This window comes from Hemicordylus capensis, chromosome 2 (genome assembly GCF_027244095.1).
Source record: "Hemicordylus capensis ecotype Gifberg chromosome 2, rHemCap1.1.pri, whole genome shotgun sequence".
Lineage (NCBI taxonomy): Eukaryota > Metazoa > Chordata > Lepidosauria > Squamata > Cordylidae > Hemicordylus > Hemicordylus capensis.
This window is the reverse complement of record NC_069658.1, coordinates 422,374,131-422,391,038: the sequence shown is the minus strand read 5'-3', so window position 1 is coordinate 422,391,038 and position 16,908 is coordinate 422,374,131.

Genomic DNA, 16,908 nt, shown 5'->3' with positions numbered 1-16,908 from the left:
ATAACCCTTGCACATCATGTCAGCCAGTGGGATTTACTTTTACATAAACATGAATAAGCTTGTGACTAAATGTAAAGAAGACTAAACTAATGACAAGGGGTACAGCAACCAGCCTCAGAATTGATAATGAAAACATTGAAGTGGTGAACAGCTTCTGCCTTTTAGGATCAACCATCAACAGCAAAGGATCCAGCAGTCAAGAAATACGCCGCAGATTAGCACTTGGTAGGGTTGCAATGGAGGCCTTGGAAAGGATATTTAGATGCCGTGACATGTCTATACCTACAAAGATTAGAATTGTTTTTCCCGTGTCACTCTATGGATGTGAAAGCTGGACTTTGAAGAAGCAAGATAGAAAAAGTATTGACGCTTTTGAACTTTGATGCTGGAGAAGACTTTTGAGGATACCATGGGCAGCCAGGAAAACAAACAAATGGAACAAAAAGGTAAAGTAAAGGTTGATTTCAACTCCTGGCACTCACAGAGCCTTGTGGTTTTCCTTTGGTAGAATACAGGAGGGGTTTACCATTGCCATCTCCCGCACGCACAGTATGAGATGATGCCTTTCAGCATCTTCCCATATTGCTGCTGCCCAATATAAGTGTTTCCCATTGTCTGGAAAACATACTAGCAGGGATTCAAACCAGCAACCTTCTGCTTGTTAGTCAAGCATTTCCCCACTGAGCCACTTACAGTGACATCATAGAACAAATCAATCCAGAATTTTCTCTCAAGGCACAAATGACCAGGCTCAAACTATCGAACACATGATGAGAAAACTCAGCTCCCATGAGAAGTCCATAATGCTGGGCAACGTTGAAGGAAATAGAAGAAGAGGATGACCAGCAGCAAGGTGGATGGACTCCATTACGACAGCAATAAATGTACCACTGAGAGACCTTAAAGACCAAGCTGAAGTCAGATCATCCTGGAGAGAATCTATCTATGTGGTCGCTAAGAATTGGCACCGACTTAATGGCACTTAAGTGGGTAGGATAACACAGTTAATGTTCTTACTTATTTGATTGTGCTGCAAGGAACTGGGAAGAATGGCACTGGTGACTGGGTCTTGATTAGAGAGGCTTAGGTGAATAAATAAAATTGCTTTACTAGAATTCCCTCTCCCCCTGCAACTCCTGCTCTCATTTGTGAGGATCAGGCTCTTCCTGCACTTGGGGAAGCACCTCCTCACAATTTGCTGCTGTTTCTGTTCCCTTGAAGCCACCTCTGCATGCAGCTCCATATTTATGTCACAGTTGTAAACAAAAACAACCAGAGGTCAATATGTTGTGATGTATTATGTTGTTGTGGGGCATGGCGGAGGAAAAGTAATGTTGCAGTGTTGCCTTGGCAAGAGGTACGACATGCACATTCCCAAGGTGCCTTTCAGAAATGTACATAATGTGCTAAAAAGAATAAATCACAAGTCAGTACAATAGAGTTTTAGACTGAGTTTTCTTTTATTTGGGCAAACATCAGCCTCATTTTTGAATTCCAGTGGGATACCTTTGCCCACCAATAGTTAAAATAATCCTGAAAAGTGTGAAAGAATGATAACAAATGAAACCACAAATAGGGGCTTCTTATCAGCTCAGACAAAATAGGTTGTATCCTAAGTATTCCTTCATATGGAAGGAAGTACCTACAAGAAAGTTCCCTTCTTCCCCACAGCAGCCCCCTGTGTTAGAGAGCTCAGAAGGGGAGGTTTCTTTATTTGCCCAGCTACAGCAGAAGTGCACAGGTAAGGGAACACTGCTAATTAATATTGTCTGGAGACATGGAGTTAAAGTTCCCAATAAAGTAGTTTATTGGGGAAATCCATCAGGGAGATAGATCAGACCTACATGCCTGGTTGCTAGCTACATACAGGAAGAGGGGGAGGGAGGAGAAGAAGGAAGTCTCTCTCTTCAGGTGACAGAATGAAACTCGAGACTATGAGTCTCAGGGGAATTAGAGTAGAAAGATCATAGTCAGGGGGATTGCCCTTATTGGCTATCTCTACTCTTAATGCTTCTAGTGGTCAATAGGGTTGCTGGTGCTAAGAGTTGATGCCACCAGGAGCTGCATCTCCAAACCCCTTCTCATTGTCTCATGCACTGATCTACAACTCCCACCTTCTCTCGAAGAATCTGGAACTGGTCTCTTGGTAGTGGCTTGGTCAGCACATCTGCTACCATGTCTTGAGTTGGGCAGTACTTCTAGCTTAACTAGCCCAGTCTTTTGTGCCTCTCGAACATAGTGGTGCTTTCCATTTATGTGCTTTGTTGGAGACATAGGCCGCCTTTGGATGTCACAGGAAACCTGAGGCAAACCCACATAAGGCTGGCGCTCCATGACGTCCGGATAATTAGACCCAACCACAGTTCCAATTCATCCCCCGAACCTCAGAACAAATTCTGGAGCCTCCACTATGTCTTCTAGTTAGGGCAGCTCACCCACACCAGAGTTAAGGAAGGAAACTCCTGCTGCCGCTTAAAACCCATTGGCTGTTAGAAACTCCTGCTGCCGCTTAAAACCCATTGGCTGGCACAGCTTTACTTCAAGGGCCGGGGAAAGCTGCACAGCCAGTTCTGCCCCCTTTGTGGTCTCCCAGATTGCAGTTCCTGTTTGTCTGGGAGACCACTGGAGGCCTGGGAGGCAAGATCCGCAGTTACATGTATATCTGAAGGTGGCCATAATCTTTTCCATCAGAAAGAGTTGGATGCACACTTGGTTGTCCTCAAACATATCAGTTGGCTTTGGCTCATAGATTCCAAAGTTTAACCATAATTTATATAGCCATGTGGCTTCTTGACATGCTTGGCCAGCTGTGAATGAAAGCACAACAATTGACTGCTTCCGGCTAGTCCAACCGATGGCTCCACCTCTATAGAAAAACAGGTGACCGCTTGTCGACTTGCGATCAGTTCTGTCTTCAGCCCAACATACATCCATATATCCCACTAGTCTGGGGTTGCTGCTTGCTGCTCTCAAGAGTTGGAAGTGTGCTGTGTCCTTCAGGTATCTTCCCAGCCTTTTGAATGACTGACCAGTCATTCTTGGTTGGTGCACTGACTCTTCTGCTTAGAATTCCCACAGCTGCAGCTCTGTCTGGTCTTGTGACTGTTGCTATGTACAGAAGTTTCCCAATTGCTCTTCTGTATAGACTGTTTTCTGCAATCCTCACTGACCTGATCTTGCTTCAGGAAGTTTATCTTCATTGATGTACTGGTCTCATTGGCTTTTGTTACTTTCAGGCATTCCAGGAAATCCTTTACCTTCTGTTTCTGTTTGAGAAGGTAACTTCCATCCTGTTCTCTTTCTATTTGAATGCCAAGATAAAAGGAAATGCTTCCTAGTTCTTTCACTTCCTCTCATAGCAGATAATCAAGTCATCAACAGAAGTCAAGATGTACATCCGTCTGTCATTTCTGAACCTTGAGTATACTAAGTAAGTAATAAGTTTATTGTTATAACCACTGGTCATAACATAACATAACATAACATAGAACGCAACATAGAACGTAACATAACATAACATAACATACAGGGGTGCACCTAGGTAATTTTGGCACCCGGACCACCCCTGGCGTGAGGCCCCCTGAAACCTACTTTGGTGGTGGGGGGTCTTCTGACATGCTGAACCTCCATGTTTGTGACGATTTCTCTCAACTGCACAGGCACACCTTGCAGTTAGCAAAAGACGCTGGGCTGAACGGACAGGCCCAGCATTGCTCCAACCAGCACCACTGCCGGGGTGGTGGTGGGGAGAAGGACTGCTTGGCTCACCCCTCGGCAGCCACCCCTCAGCTGCATAGCAGCTAAAAAAAAAAAAGGAGGTTCAGCATGGCAGGTGTGGGAGGCCCCCCGGGATATGCCATGGGCATAGTTTGAAAGTGTAAAGTTGTAAAAGCCTTCCTCAATGATACACGAGTAAAATTAACCAGGTACTGCAAGCAATTTCTATATTTCTTTTAATAGTGGTACCCACATGAAAACCTTGAGAGCTGTACCGCAATGACATCTCTACAAGCATTCCATTTAAGGAGTCGGTCTCTAATGTTTTATCTGCTTCAAGATCTGAGTTCCCCCAGTGAGGAACCATTGATGCATTGTCCATATAATAAAAATAACAAGATTTCACTAAATGATGTTTCGGGAGGCTGTTTCATTTCTTGAAGTACCTTAGCAATGCTTAATAAACTCTGACAGAGATTGAAGGTAGTCCTACCTCCATTCTTAGGTAGGCAGCAGGAATGCCCTGGAGGAGACCCAAAATCTTCCTTAGGAAGTTGTTCTGGACTATTTCCAACTGAGCAGCAACCTACTCATCCTGCCCCCAGATCTCAGCACCATACTACATCTGTGATATCACCTTGCCCGGAAATATTTTAAGTGCCGGAACTACTAATTGCCCCCTTTTTGAGTAGAAAAACTTCAGAATGCCCCCTACAAAATGTTGAGCAGTTGCTACAACAAAGTTAAGATGTGCCTTCCAAGTGAGAGACTTATGGAAGGAAACACCCAAATATTTAAAAGAGGAACATTATCTATTGGGCATTAAACAGAGTAGTTAATTCTCAATTTCTAATAAGGCCAATCTCAGGACAGGAAATAAGTGCCATATTATCAGCATACATTAAAATAGAAATTTTACACCCACTGAGTGAACAAGAAAAGAAACTTTGTGATTCCATAGCCAATACAATGTCACTAATTAAATAAAAAGGTAGCCAGTAGGCAACCCTGTTTAACATCTCTCTCTAATGCAATAGGATCCGATAAAGACCCTTGTTGGCCCACTTTCACCCTGGCCTTGATGTCAGAATGTAATTCCATTAGTAACCTAAGGAGTCGCCTATCAGTATCTATCTTCTCAAGTTTCATCTCAAGTCTGGACCTGTCAATTGAATCAAAAGCTGACAGAAGGTCATTAAACATGACATAACGTCGTTTTTTGTGGCCTTTGGTATATTTCTGAATTAGGGCCTTCAGGTTAGCACAATGATCTTTTGTGCTATGTTTATTATTATTAATTATTATTATTATTATTATTATTATTATTATTATTATTATTATTATTATTATTATTAATTCTATCTCTATACCACCCTTCCAAAAATGGCTCAGGGCAGTTTACAAAGGGAAATAACAAACAAATAAGATGGCTTCCTGTCCGCAAAGGGCTCACATTCTATAAAAGAAAGATAAGACACACACCAGCAACAGTCACTGGAAGTACTGTGCTGGGGGTGGATAGGGCCAGTTACTCTCCCCCTGCTAAATAAAGAGAATCACCATGGTAAAAGGTGCCTCTTTGCCCAGTTAGCAGGGGTTATGAAATCCTACGTGCTCTGGATGGAAAGGTTTTATTGTTTCCTTCCAGTCCTCCAGTTTATTCAAAATATGTTGAGAATATAGTTTAGAGGAAATATCTAGGAGACTAATTGGGTGATAATTAGAAGGTTCCTGCCTACTGCCTTTTTAAAAGATTGGGTATATAATGCTTTGTTTCCAATTATATGATACAACACATGTATTGTCAATTTCTGAAAAGAGTCTAGCCAAAATAGTGGTCCACCAATGAGCATTCAGTTTATATACCCCAGGGGGCACCATGTCCTCTCCAGGAGCTTTCCCAGGGGTAAAAAAATAGTGATCAGCTGCTTATACTCTGATTCCATAACTGTTGGCCACTCTGATAATATATCAGTATTAGATCTGTAGGAGATGCCCTCTTGGTAGTGCCACCATTGTCAGCAGTTAAAGGGGCGGGGGCACGTGAGTGGGCTTTCTCTGTGATGGTCCTGAGGTTGTGGAATGCCCTCCCCTCTGAGGTGCGCCAAGCTCCGACATTGTGCACATTCAGGAGAATGATGAAGACGCACCTCTTTACTCTGGCCTTTGACTAGTAATGTAATGGTTCTTCTCCTCACTGTATTTTTTACTGTATTTTTGATTTTATGATGTCGTATTTTAATTATGTTTTATACTGATTTTATTGTAACCCGCTCTGAGACCTTTGGGTATAGGATGGGCTAGAAATGTAAATAAATAAATAAAAAAAATATGTATATGTTTTATTGTTGGCTCACTCTGAGAACAGCTATAAATATCAGGAAAAAGTTGAAACCAGTTGTCTGCTGAAATATATGCATTAGGCATGATGTTATACATATGATGTTATACATATGACATATGTTATACATATGATGTTATACATATGAAAGTTGAAACCAGTTGTCTGCTGAAATATATGCATCAGGCATGATGTTATACATATGAGTATGGTTTGCCACTAGTTTCCAGAATTTCCTCTCATTTTTGGGGATTATGTTGAGACCAAGCTATTTCCATTGGTCACTATAATAGGTAAGCTTCTTAGAACTTAACAGCTGTGTTCACTGGGAATGAAAATGTATTAGTAATTGAACTGAAAAATCTGTCCTATCCTCCCTAACTCTCTTCTAGAACTTTCTTAGGGCTTGTCTCTTAGATCTACAATCTTGATCAAACCAACCCTTCTTAGTGTAATTCCTCTGGGTATGACCTACAGTGGTCAACTGAGAATTTAATACACAAGTAATTTTAACAAGAATGTAGTAATTATCCAAATTAGATTGCAGTGCAAGACACCTTTGATACAACATCTGTGGGAATTTAGCAAAACTGTAATTTTCTCACTGAGATCAAGACTCCATCTAAGGCGGTGTTTGACCTGAATAATGCCTTCTAAATTCTAACATGTCACAGGTGGAAGACATGTGCCAGAAAAGTCAAAACTGGAGGCAAATGATCACTTTCTGTTCTATTTCAAAAGTACAAACTCAGGGAAGAAATGCAGGTGAAACCAAAAAGTGTTTGATAATACTAGCTCCATTGGGGCTTTAAGAAGTGTTAATACCCACTTGAACAATCATAGTTGGTGCCATGAAGTCTATACAGCCAGGGGAATAACTATAATAGGGCAAGGGGAGACAGTTGTCTGGGGGCCCACTGCCTTGGGGCACCCCCTTGAGGCAAGTCATATGACTGACTCCCCCAGCCGCGCACCCGCCCGGGCTTCCTTCAGTTGTATTCATCCTCCAAAACTAATGTGAGTGTTAAGACCTGGAGCTATCAGAACAGCATGTCTTTCTCTAGTACTATTAAATGACTTGCATCGTCCACAATTTACAAAACCTTGAAAAAAAAATTTACGATGATGTTCTATTGTGGCACATAGGTTAGTTTTATATCTATATCTATATCTATATCTATATACATATACATATACATATACATAAAATTTTTACTATGCTCTTTGTTACCACTATTGAGCCTCATTTAAGATTTCTTTACTTCATGAGCTGAACTTCAGTGAGGGGGGCGGGGATTTAAAAATCTTGTCTCTGGGCCCACTCCAACCTTGCTACGCCCCTGTATACAGCCTGAATCTGAAGGCCAAATTCCAAAGAGAAATCCCTTGTTTGCTTAATACTTTATCCATAGAAGATCAGGGCAAATATCACTCATCCTCTGGATTAACCTGAATCTTCCTGATAAAAAAAAGTTAATGTCCTTGCCAATTCTAGCATTAAAATCACCAGTCAGTACAATATAGACATCTGTCAGCAATTCCTCAACTCTCTCCAAAAGAGTTTGCAAAGAGGACCAAACCTGGAGCCATTGGTTTAAATTCCTGCCCACTGGGAAATATACATTAATACAAAGAAATAGCTAGAGGAATTTACTGTCTATCTGAACTACCTGAATGTGGTCACTATCAGACCAGTCTTTCTTCTGGATAGTTCCCTCAATATCATCTGAAATCAGGGTTGATAACCCACAACTTGCTCTCCCATACAAACCCAATTTAACAGCTGGCAAGTCATTAGAACGGAACCCTGAGAAATGAAGAGGGGCACCATGTCTTCTGCAAAAGAATATTATCAAAAATTTTCAAACACTGTTCAAGCAGTTATCCACAGATCTGTTCTGCCACCTGGAGGCTTTACACATGGGGCTTTTACTTCGAATCTCCTCCGGAATGGAGTGGGCCAGTCCACATATTCGCTGCATTTACCCTGAAGTAGCTGTGGCCTATCAGGAACCAGTACAAACAGGACTCTGTTTTTCTGAGAACTGAGGCTGTGAATACTGGCTTAGCCCGAATTATGTCCACCTTGAAAAAATCCTCTATTTCCAGCGGCTTTTGAAAAAAACCCCAAGTCTTCTGTTATGCCCCGCGGTTTCTCTGTGATGTGTGGAGTGGCTTCTTTCCAAACGTGCACTTGAAATCCACCCAGGTGTCAGCAAAGGAGATTTTCAATTGCATACGCTGGGGGTGGGGGGAGGGATTGTGGCAGATGGATACAATTCTGTGGAGCGGGTCCTTTCAGTTCATGTTTCTGTCAGGTTACATTAGAGCCAGACAGCCTACCTAACACACACACACACACACGCAATTCTTCACAAACCACTCTCAGTGGGGAAAGCCCTCTTCAGCCCATGCAGGGTTGCTGTGCTAAGGTCACAAACAGGGAGCAAGTGAGACATTGGCCACGGTTCCCCACAGGGCTTGCTTTTAAGCACAGAAAGCACAATTCTGCTGTATCACAGAAACATTTCTGCACTCTGCTGTGGACCCAGCTGTAGTGCACGTGTCCCTGTCTGCAGAATGCTGCCAGGAGGCTTGCTAAAGATGAGTAGCATTTCACACCATCCATTGGGGGCAAGGGATTGTGGCAGATTGATATAATTCTGTGGAGCGGGTCCTTTCAGTTCATGTTTCTGGCTGAGGAAGGAAGAGGGGCCACAGGGAGAATGAGAGAGTCCAGAAGGGGAGAGAGACAAGGGCGGAGACACCATTGTGTGAATGGGTTCAAAGAACCCAGGCCGCCAATGGGAAAAGGCTGCCGAGCCTCGTGGCTTGGGCTCTATAGGAGCCCAGAGCAAACTCCCCCCTCCCATGCCCAGGCTGCCAAGAGCCTGGGTGAACTCTTCGCCAATTTATTTGTTATTTCTCTTTGTAAACCGCCCTGAGCTATTTTTGGAAGGGCGGTATAGAAATCTAAATAATAATAATAATTATTATTATTATTTCAGGCAGCTCCGACTGCCTGTTAGAATGTTTTTACCTTCCTCTCCCTCTCTGGAGGAAGAGAAAGGGGAAAACGTCCTATCAGGCAGCCGACACTGCCTGAAATGATGAGCTGAGAGCTCATTTGGGCTCTCAGCAGCCCAGGCCACGCCCCCTTGTCACGTGCAAAGGGGGCATGGCCTGGGCTGCTGAGAGCCCAAACAAGCTCTCAGCACATCATTTCATCATCTCCCTCCAGAGAGGGAGTGGAAGGGAAAAATGTTCTATCAGGCAGTCGGAGCTGCCTGAAATAATTGGCGAAGAGTTCACCCGGGCTCTTGGTGGCCTGGGCGTGGGGGGGGGGGAGTTCACTCTGGACTCCTCCAGAGCCCGAGCCACGTCCACGTGCATGGGAATATTGGAGAAGGCCGCCAGGTGGGCCTGGACGCAGGCTGCCGCTCAGGTCGCTGCGCTCCTGGAGGGAGAAATTCCTGAGTTAAATGCAAGATGTAACCTAAGTCCTTGCGTTCTGTTGTTTGATCTCTGGCTGTTTGGTCTTGCAGTCTTCCATAACTAACTGTCAAACTAACAACAACAACAACAAAAAGCTCTCTCGCTTCCTCCTGATGGGATTGGTTGGGTAAAGATCTGGAGCAAGCGGTGGGAATGCGCACAGGAAAAGGAACCGCAGGGATTGTAGAGAGGGGCCAAGCCTATGTGAACTGTCAATTTAACTTCAAATTAAACATCTGTGCATCTGCTGTGAAGCAGATTCACTCTTCAGATACAATGTTAATGTTACAGTAGCCAGCTCCACAAGTGGGGTGGGGTGGGAAGAAAGGTGTCACACTCTTTGGGAGGGGGATCAAGTCTGGAAGTGGGGGAGCCCAGTGTGGGTTAAGTGAAGTAGTGGGGCTTCTTGACATTGATGCCATACTCGCCTAGGTCCTCCATGGTCAGCCATGTGCAAATAACTCCCTGGCAATGTTCTCAGCGATAACTTTAACATGTCCAGGAACCTTAGGAGTCAGTCAATTAACAACATTTAAAGTAGAGACAGAGTTTGGGGCATTGAATTAAGTGGAGGAGACCCAATTTGTACATCAGTTGATTGATTTTCCCCAGGAGTAGACATGGCAATCCTAGCTTCTTGTAGTTCAGCTTGCTGTAGTTCCTGAGCCAGAGATTTAGAAGACACAGAATTCTCAAAGTTATGCTCCTTCCCTTTGGCAGCTTGCATCTGATTTTTGTTGCTTTACTTCTGCCCTCTGAAGTGATCTTTCTGCCATCTGCCAGGCTTATTGAAGTTCTATACAGTAATTCAAGTCCAACTCACTAAACAGTTCCTTGTCTTTAATCAGATTTGTGGTTGTGCCACTATCAACAATTAGATTCTCATAGTGATTTTCAACATCATTTTCAGCAAATTCAAAAGTTTCAAACATTTCTGAGTTCACTCCATATCCCCTTTCTGCTGTTTCCTTTGAATCTCTTTTAGCTTTGGGTTCATGCTTTTGAGTAAATTGATCTCTGGGTACTGAGTCATCCCTCTTGGAATTTGTAAAAATGTAAAAAATATAAAAAACTTTATTTCGGTCGTAGACCAGCAATACAACAATATTAAAATAATAATGATAATAACAATAATAAGATGATAATATAAAATCAGACTACATTTATACGCATTTGGCATATTATATAACAATATTTGGCCACGATATGAATAACATCTGGATTAGGATTAGTGAGCAAATAATTTAAATAGAATTATTGGAATTGGAATTTCTTTCAGCAGGACTGTGGCTAGGGCCTTTGTTCTGAGAGTAATGCAAATGGCCTGGCTTCTTACACCGCCTTACTCTTTGTTTGGTCTGAAACACTGAATCTTTTGGTCAGAGAGCTCACTAGAGATTACACTTTATCTTATATCAAAGTCCTGAAGTCTAGAAATCAGAAATTCCAAATCAATTTGTTATCTTGATTCCAAAATGTTATGTATCAGTTGAAATCTCTCTGGCAGACTATTCAAAATAAATTCAATAACTGCTTGATCTGGTAATTTAACATTTTCTTATGAACATCTCCTTGTAATGTCTAGGATTTGATTAACATGCTCAGTTAAATTCTGTCCACCTCTGAGTTTCATATTACACACTCACAATCAGATCAATGTATTAGTTGTCTTTCTAGCATACAGGCATTTTAAAATCTCCTAAGCTTCCTTGACTATCCTGGTCTTTCTTAAATATGCAATGATTGAGTCACTCACATGCAAGCAGATGAATCTGTGGACTTTTCTGTTCTTGGCATCCCATGCTGCTTGTTCTCCAGCTGCTTCAGATCTGTCCTCTTGCAAGACATGCCCCGCCCACCACACGCCTGTAGGTAACCAGTTCAAACCAGACCTACCTTTATTTAGACATGTAAGTTCATATTCATTAAGGAGGAGGAACCTCCAGTTCTCTTCTCCATGTAGGGGTGTGCAGAATTGGTTCTATTCAAAACTGGTCCAAATAGAACTGGCCCAGTTCGACCAGTTCAGACTCGAACTGAACTGGACCCACCAAAATGGGTGTTTTTCCATGATCGAGCTGAACCAGCCTTGATTCTAACAGAACCAGTTCAGCATTTCGAGGGGCCATGCCTGTAAAGGCGAACCCAGTGAGGATTCCTATTTCCAAGCAAAGGGGGAACACTGCCTTAAAACAAATTCCTATTTTTTTACACCTGTAAAAACTGTACAGGGCGCCTGTAGGCAGTGGCAGCAGTGGCTTTGTTTCTCCTTCCTGGAGCCGGAGCCCCAGCGGGGCCTGTTGCCGGCCTCCATGCATGTGCAGAGGCTGGAACCTGCCCATGCTGGGGCCATGGGTGCAGTCCAGAGAGGAGGAGCCACTGCTGCCTACAGGTGCCTTATACAGGTTTTACAGGTGTAAAAAATTAGGGTTTTTGTAAAAGTAGGCAGGGTTTCCTCTTTGCTTGTGAAGGGGAATCCTAATTGGATTCCCCTTTACAGGCATGCCCCCTCAAACTGCTGAACTGGCTCGCGGTCCAGTGGTCCAGATCGAGTTCAGCTCAAACTTGAACCGAATCACTGGGATCAGTTCCACGCACACCCCTATCTCCATGTGCCTTGTAAGGTCATGCACTACTGATGAGTTGTTTTTAGAATAACCTATTGTTGTTTAGAGCTGGATTCTGTGGACTCTGCACAGTGCGAAAATTTCCAAGCGGTACTGTTCTAGTGTGTTGAAGCTATAGCTAAAGCCATATCAGTGGCTTTAGACCAGTTTTCAACTGGTGGCAGCCTACCTTGAAAAAGCTTCTAAATTGGGATCAGATCACCAGAGCATGACCTACTGAGCATAGATCCCAGGAAAACATAGAGTAACCCCACAGTCCACCATCTGTCACACAGGTGATGCAGGTTTTTGGAACAATGCAATCTCCTGAAAAGCCTATTTCCCAGTAGCAGTAGAGGTAAACCACCTAGTACCATCTTCAGTCTTCTGGAAAAACTGTTGTCTGTCTCTGAGTCCAGCCTTAGCCTTTGCTGTGCAGAGAACTGCCAAGACAGAAGAAACTACTGTATAAGTTTTTAGATCCTACTAAGTAAATAAAGACCTCCTCTGCTAATAACATTTGAAACTATTTTTGCAGAAACAAAAAAAAAAGTGTGCCTGCTCTAATGGACAGAAGTAATGGAAAGGTGGGAAAAGCAGGAAGGATCAATTTCTGAGTAACTTGCACTTAATGTCCTGGCAGCTTCCATGCAAAAACGAACGAACGAACGAACAAACAAACAAACAAACAAACAAACGCCTGTTAGCATTCAAGTTATTTTGAATCAAGCTGCTTAACCTTTATCCAGATGTGAAGTTATCCTAATTACATCTGGTGTCATCAAATGTAAACGTCCTAGATGTCCAAGGAAATTGACAGCTGATAATGAAAATGTTTCAAATATTTAAAAACAATGCAAGTAGTGTGCAATGGGGGTGAACTATAGCTTGGGGAAGGATTTGCTTAACTCTCTGTAGTTTTTCCCATCCCCACAATGCTGCACTGCAAACTAATTTGGAATGTCCTCTGAATCTAAAGGGCAGCATATGATGCAGATGGAAGAGGGAGCTCTTGGATAGGATTGCCCTTAGAGAAAAAAATTCATGCTGGAAGCAATTTCATGCTGGAAACGCTTTGTGGTTCTCTGATTGTCACCTAAGTGTGCTTTAAAATATTATAAAAGTCCAGGTTCTTAGGTGAGACTGAATGTGTAAATAGAGTATTTACAAGTGACAGCCAGGTGGAGAAATTTGCTACCTCTTGGACTGAGTTAAAACTGAATAGTTAGATAGTTGTTCTCTATATAAATTGTTCTTATAACCCATTCCGAATTGATTTCATTGCTATGAATAGTATATGCATATAACTGTTGCTCCAATTTCACATCCATGACAGCTATTGGACCTCAACAATGAAGTAATAAAAAATCTACAACAAAAATAGTAGGCTTTGAAGATGAATATGGATGCATGAAACATAATAATAATGCATGAATCTGTACGGAAGGGTTGTAGTGCTTTGTGTAGGCCTAAGAATGAAACTTGCTTTTATAGATTGGGTATATGATAATAATACATCCTCTGGGAGTGTGAATACAGAAAGTCCTCAGACTTATGACACAATTGGTTCCTGGAAACTGTAGCCCTATTAAGATGTTATGTTTAACATGCCTACAGCAGTAGGGATATGCAAACAGGTTTGATTCTGAACTAGTGATGTTCAGACATGGGCGGTTCGGGGTTCGGGCAGACTGGGGTGGGGGTTCCTTTAAGGGTGGGGGGAGGGTGTACTTACTCCTCCTGCCTCTTTTCCCCCTCCTATGTGCCTTTTTTAGTTAACAATTGGGGCGGCAGGATACCTCCCTGCCGCCCCTTCCTCCGCTTGGCTGCAAAAGGCTTCAAGAAGCCTTTTGCACATGTGCACGTCACGCACGTGTGCAGCCACACATGCATGTGCATGTTGCGGAGATGTGACGCGTGCACACGCAAAAGGCTTCCTGAACTCTTTGGCAGCCGAGCGGGGGAAGGGGCGGCAGGGAGGTATCATGCTGCCCCAATTGCTAACTAAAAAAGGTGTGCAGGAGGGGGAAAAGTGGCGGGAGGGGTAAGTACACCCTCCCCTCACCCTTAAAGGAACCCCCCACCCCAGTGCTGGACCACAGCTCCGTGGTTCCGTGCACATCACTATTCTGAACCTGTTCAACGTCAAACCAGTTCAGTTCGGCTCAATATCAGACTGAACCCTCCCCCACAGCTATTTGCAGGGGGGAAGGGAATCATGAATATATATATAATTTTTTTTGTACTTACCCCCTCCAGAGGCTTCTCCAAGGCCATGGGTGGTGTGTGTGTATCCGTGGATGTTCCCTCTCCCCGCCAGCCTTCCTTATGACCTGGTCATGACCCAGGCCACACAGGGGTCCATTGCGCATGTGCAGCAGCCTCCAAACTGGCCACTGCAACAGGGGCAAGGCCCAGAAAGGGCTGAAGATTACCCGAACCAAGTGCTTTTATACACAAGGAAGGCCGGCGGGGAAGAGGTAACATCCGTGGGGCCCCCCATGGCCTCAGAGAAGCCCCCTGGAGGGAGTAAGTACAATTTTTTTTTAAAAAATGTTCACAACCCCCCCCCCAAGCATAACTGAATTGGGGGGGTTCAAGGGGGACAAAACCAAATTGGGCCAGCCCTGCGCACACCCCTATGCAGCAGTATATACAGGTACAGATATGTGCACAGCTACAGTTATTCACATGTTATGTTGAACACAGTTACAGCAGTACACTTCCTATTATAGCATACATTTCTTATAATGAATGCAGGTACAGTTATTCACACAAAAACACATAGGAGTGTACAGACGTCTGTACACTTGTACAGCACAATGGCTGAATAGGGCCCAGAGCATTAGTCAAAACATCTTAACTCAGAACCTATTTTCCCATAGGAAACATTGGCTTACATACTACATATATCCGTCTAATAACATTGCATCTGCACAACTTGCAAAGGTTTCATAAGTTGTGCAAATGCAACATTTGTGCAAATTGTCCTACACAAGAGCAAGCCTATATTTCCAATGGGCTTACTCTTGGGTAATGCAATTTGCACAACTTATGCAAACTGCACAAAAACAACGTTGCTAGGCTGATATGCTCTTGTGCAGTATGTCAGCCAATGTTATAAGTGGGGGCTTGGTTCCTGAACCAAGACCAGATACACTTTCCCCCTGATACTATTGTTAGTATCTGATACCAGATACTATTTTCCCCTGCTGCTGTCAAAGCTGGTGATGCTTCAGTCGTACACAGCGGGGAAGCTGAAGATGGAGAATCAGAAGTTGCTCTCCCTTGCCACCAACTCCCTTTCCAGTCCCTTCCTGGTTCTTTTTCACTTTCCCGTGGAAGGAAAGAACCAAATGGGTAGCATGCCTCTCAGGGGCGTAGCAAGGTTGGATTGGGCCCAGAGACAAGATTTTAAAATGCCCCCTCCCCTCACTGAAGCTCAGCTCATGAAGTAAAGAAATCTTAAATGAGGCTGAATAGTGGTAACCAAAAGCAGGAAAATTTGTGTGTGTGTGTGTGTGTATAGACACACACACAATGTGCCACAATAGAACACCATCCTAATTTTTTTTAAAAAAAGGTTTTGTAAATTGTGGACGATGCAAGTCATTTAACGGTACTAGAGAAAGACATGCTGTTCTGGTAGCTCCAGGTCTTAACTCTCACATAAGTTTTGGAGGATGAATACAACTGAAGGAAGCCCAGGCAGGGGTGCAGCTGGGGGAGACAGTCGTGACTTGCCTCTGGGGGGCACCCCAAGGCAGTGGGCCGCCAGGCAACTATCTCCCATTGCCCAACTATAGTTACGCCCCTGATGCCTCTATCGCCTCCGTCTCCCGGGCAATGGTTAGACAGGGAAAGGCAGAGGAGAGGCAGGAGGCATGATGTGGGCTGGGAACAGGCTGGGCTTTTCCCCTCTTCACAGTCACAGCACAGCAGCTGAGCCTGGAGGAGGAGTGGAAGCAGGAGCATCTGGGACAGGTGAGTCAGGCAATCCCTCTGTAGCCTCAAACACAGCTGCAGCTGCCACCAGGACTGCCACTCAAGGACAACGTGAGCCTGAGCCGCCATTGCTGCCTTCTCCTCCACCCCACACACCAGAGCCCTCTAGCAGAGCCTCTCCTCCTGCAACGAGTGTTGTAAAGTTGAAACACTGTAATAAAGTTGAAAGGAAGTGGCAATTTAGAAACACAAACGCCATTCATCTCAACTCAAAGCATCTTACACCAAGGACTTCCTGTAAGGGATACAGTCAGGGCAGACCAATTTATCTTGGTGACAGAGGCAGAAATTCCAAATTGTCAACCCACCCAGTCAGCATCCAGAATAGTGAGCAGGCATCCTTCTTGGAACTGTGGGGCATATAACTAATGGTGTCCTTACATTCTCTCAGTGAGTCAGGGCTCAGAGAGAGAACTATGCTGAGTATCTGGGATTCCCTCTGTAATGCAGGCTGCATTAGGGAATCCTTGTGTGCCTTTCTCAGGTGCCCCACTCCCTATATTGCTGCTGCTTGTGTGTGTGTGAGATATATTAATGTTGCTCAAAGCTCCAGACCCAGACTGGCATAGAGTGGTTGACACATACAACATGGTGGCTTAATTTTCCAAGGCATACTTCAGCACTTCTTGGATTATGGTACATTAGCATGTTCTGGAACAGTCAGGGAATCATTGGCATAGGAATAAGTTATTTTCCTGTGGCCACCCAATCTAGTGTTTTATTAATCATATTCAGGTCATGTCA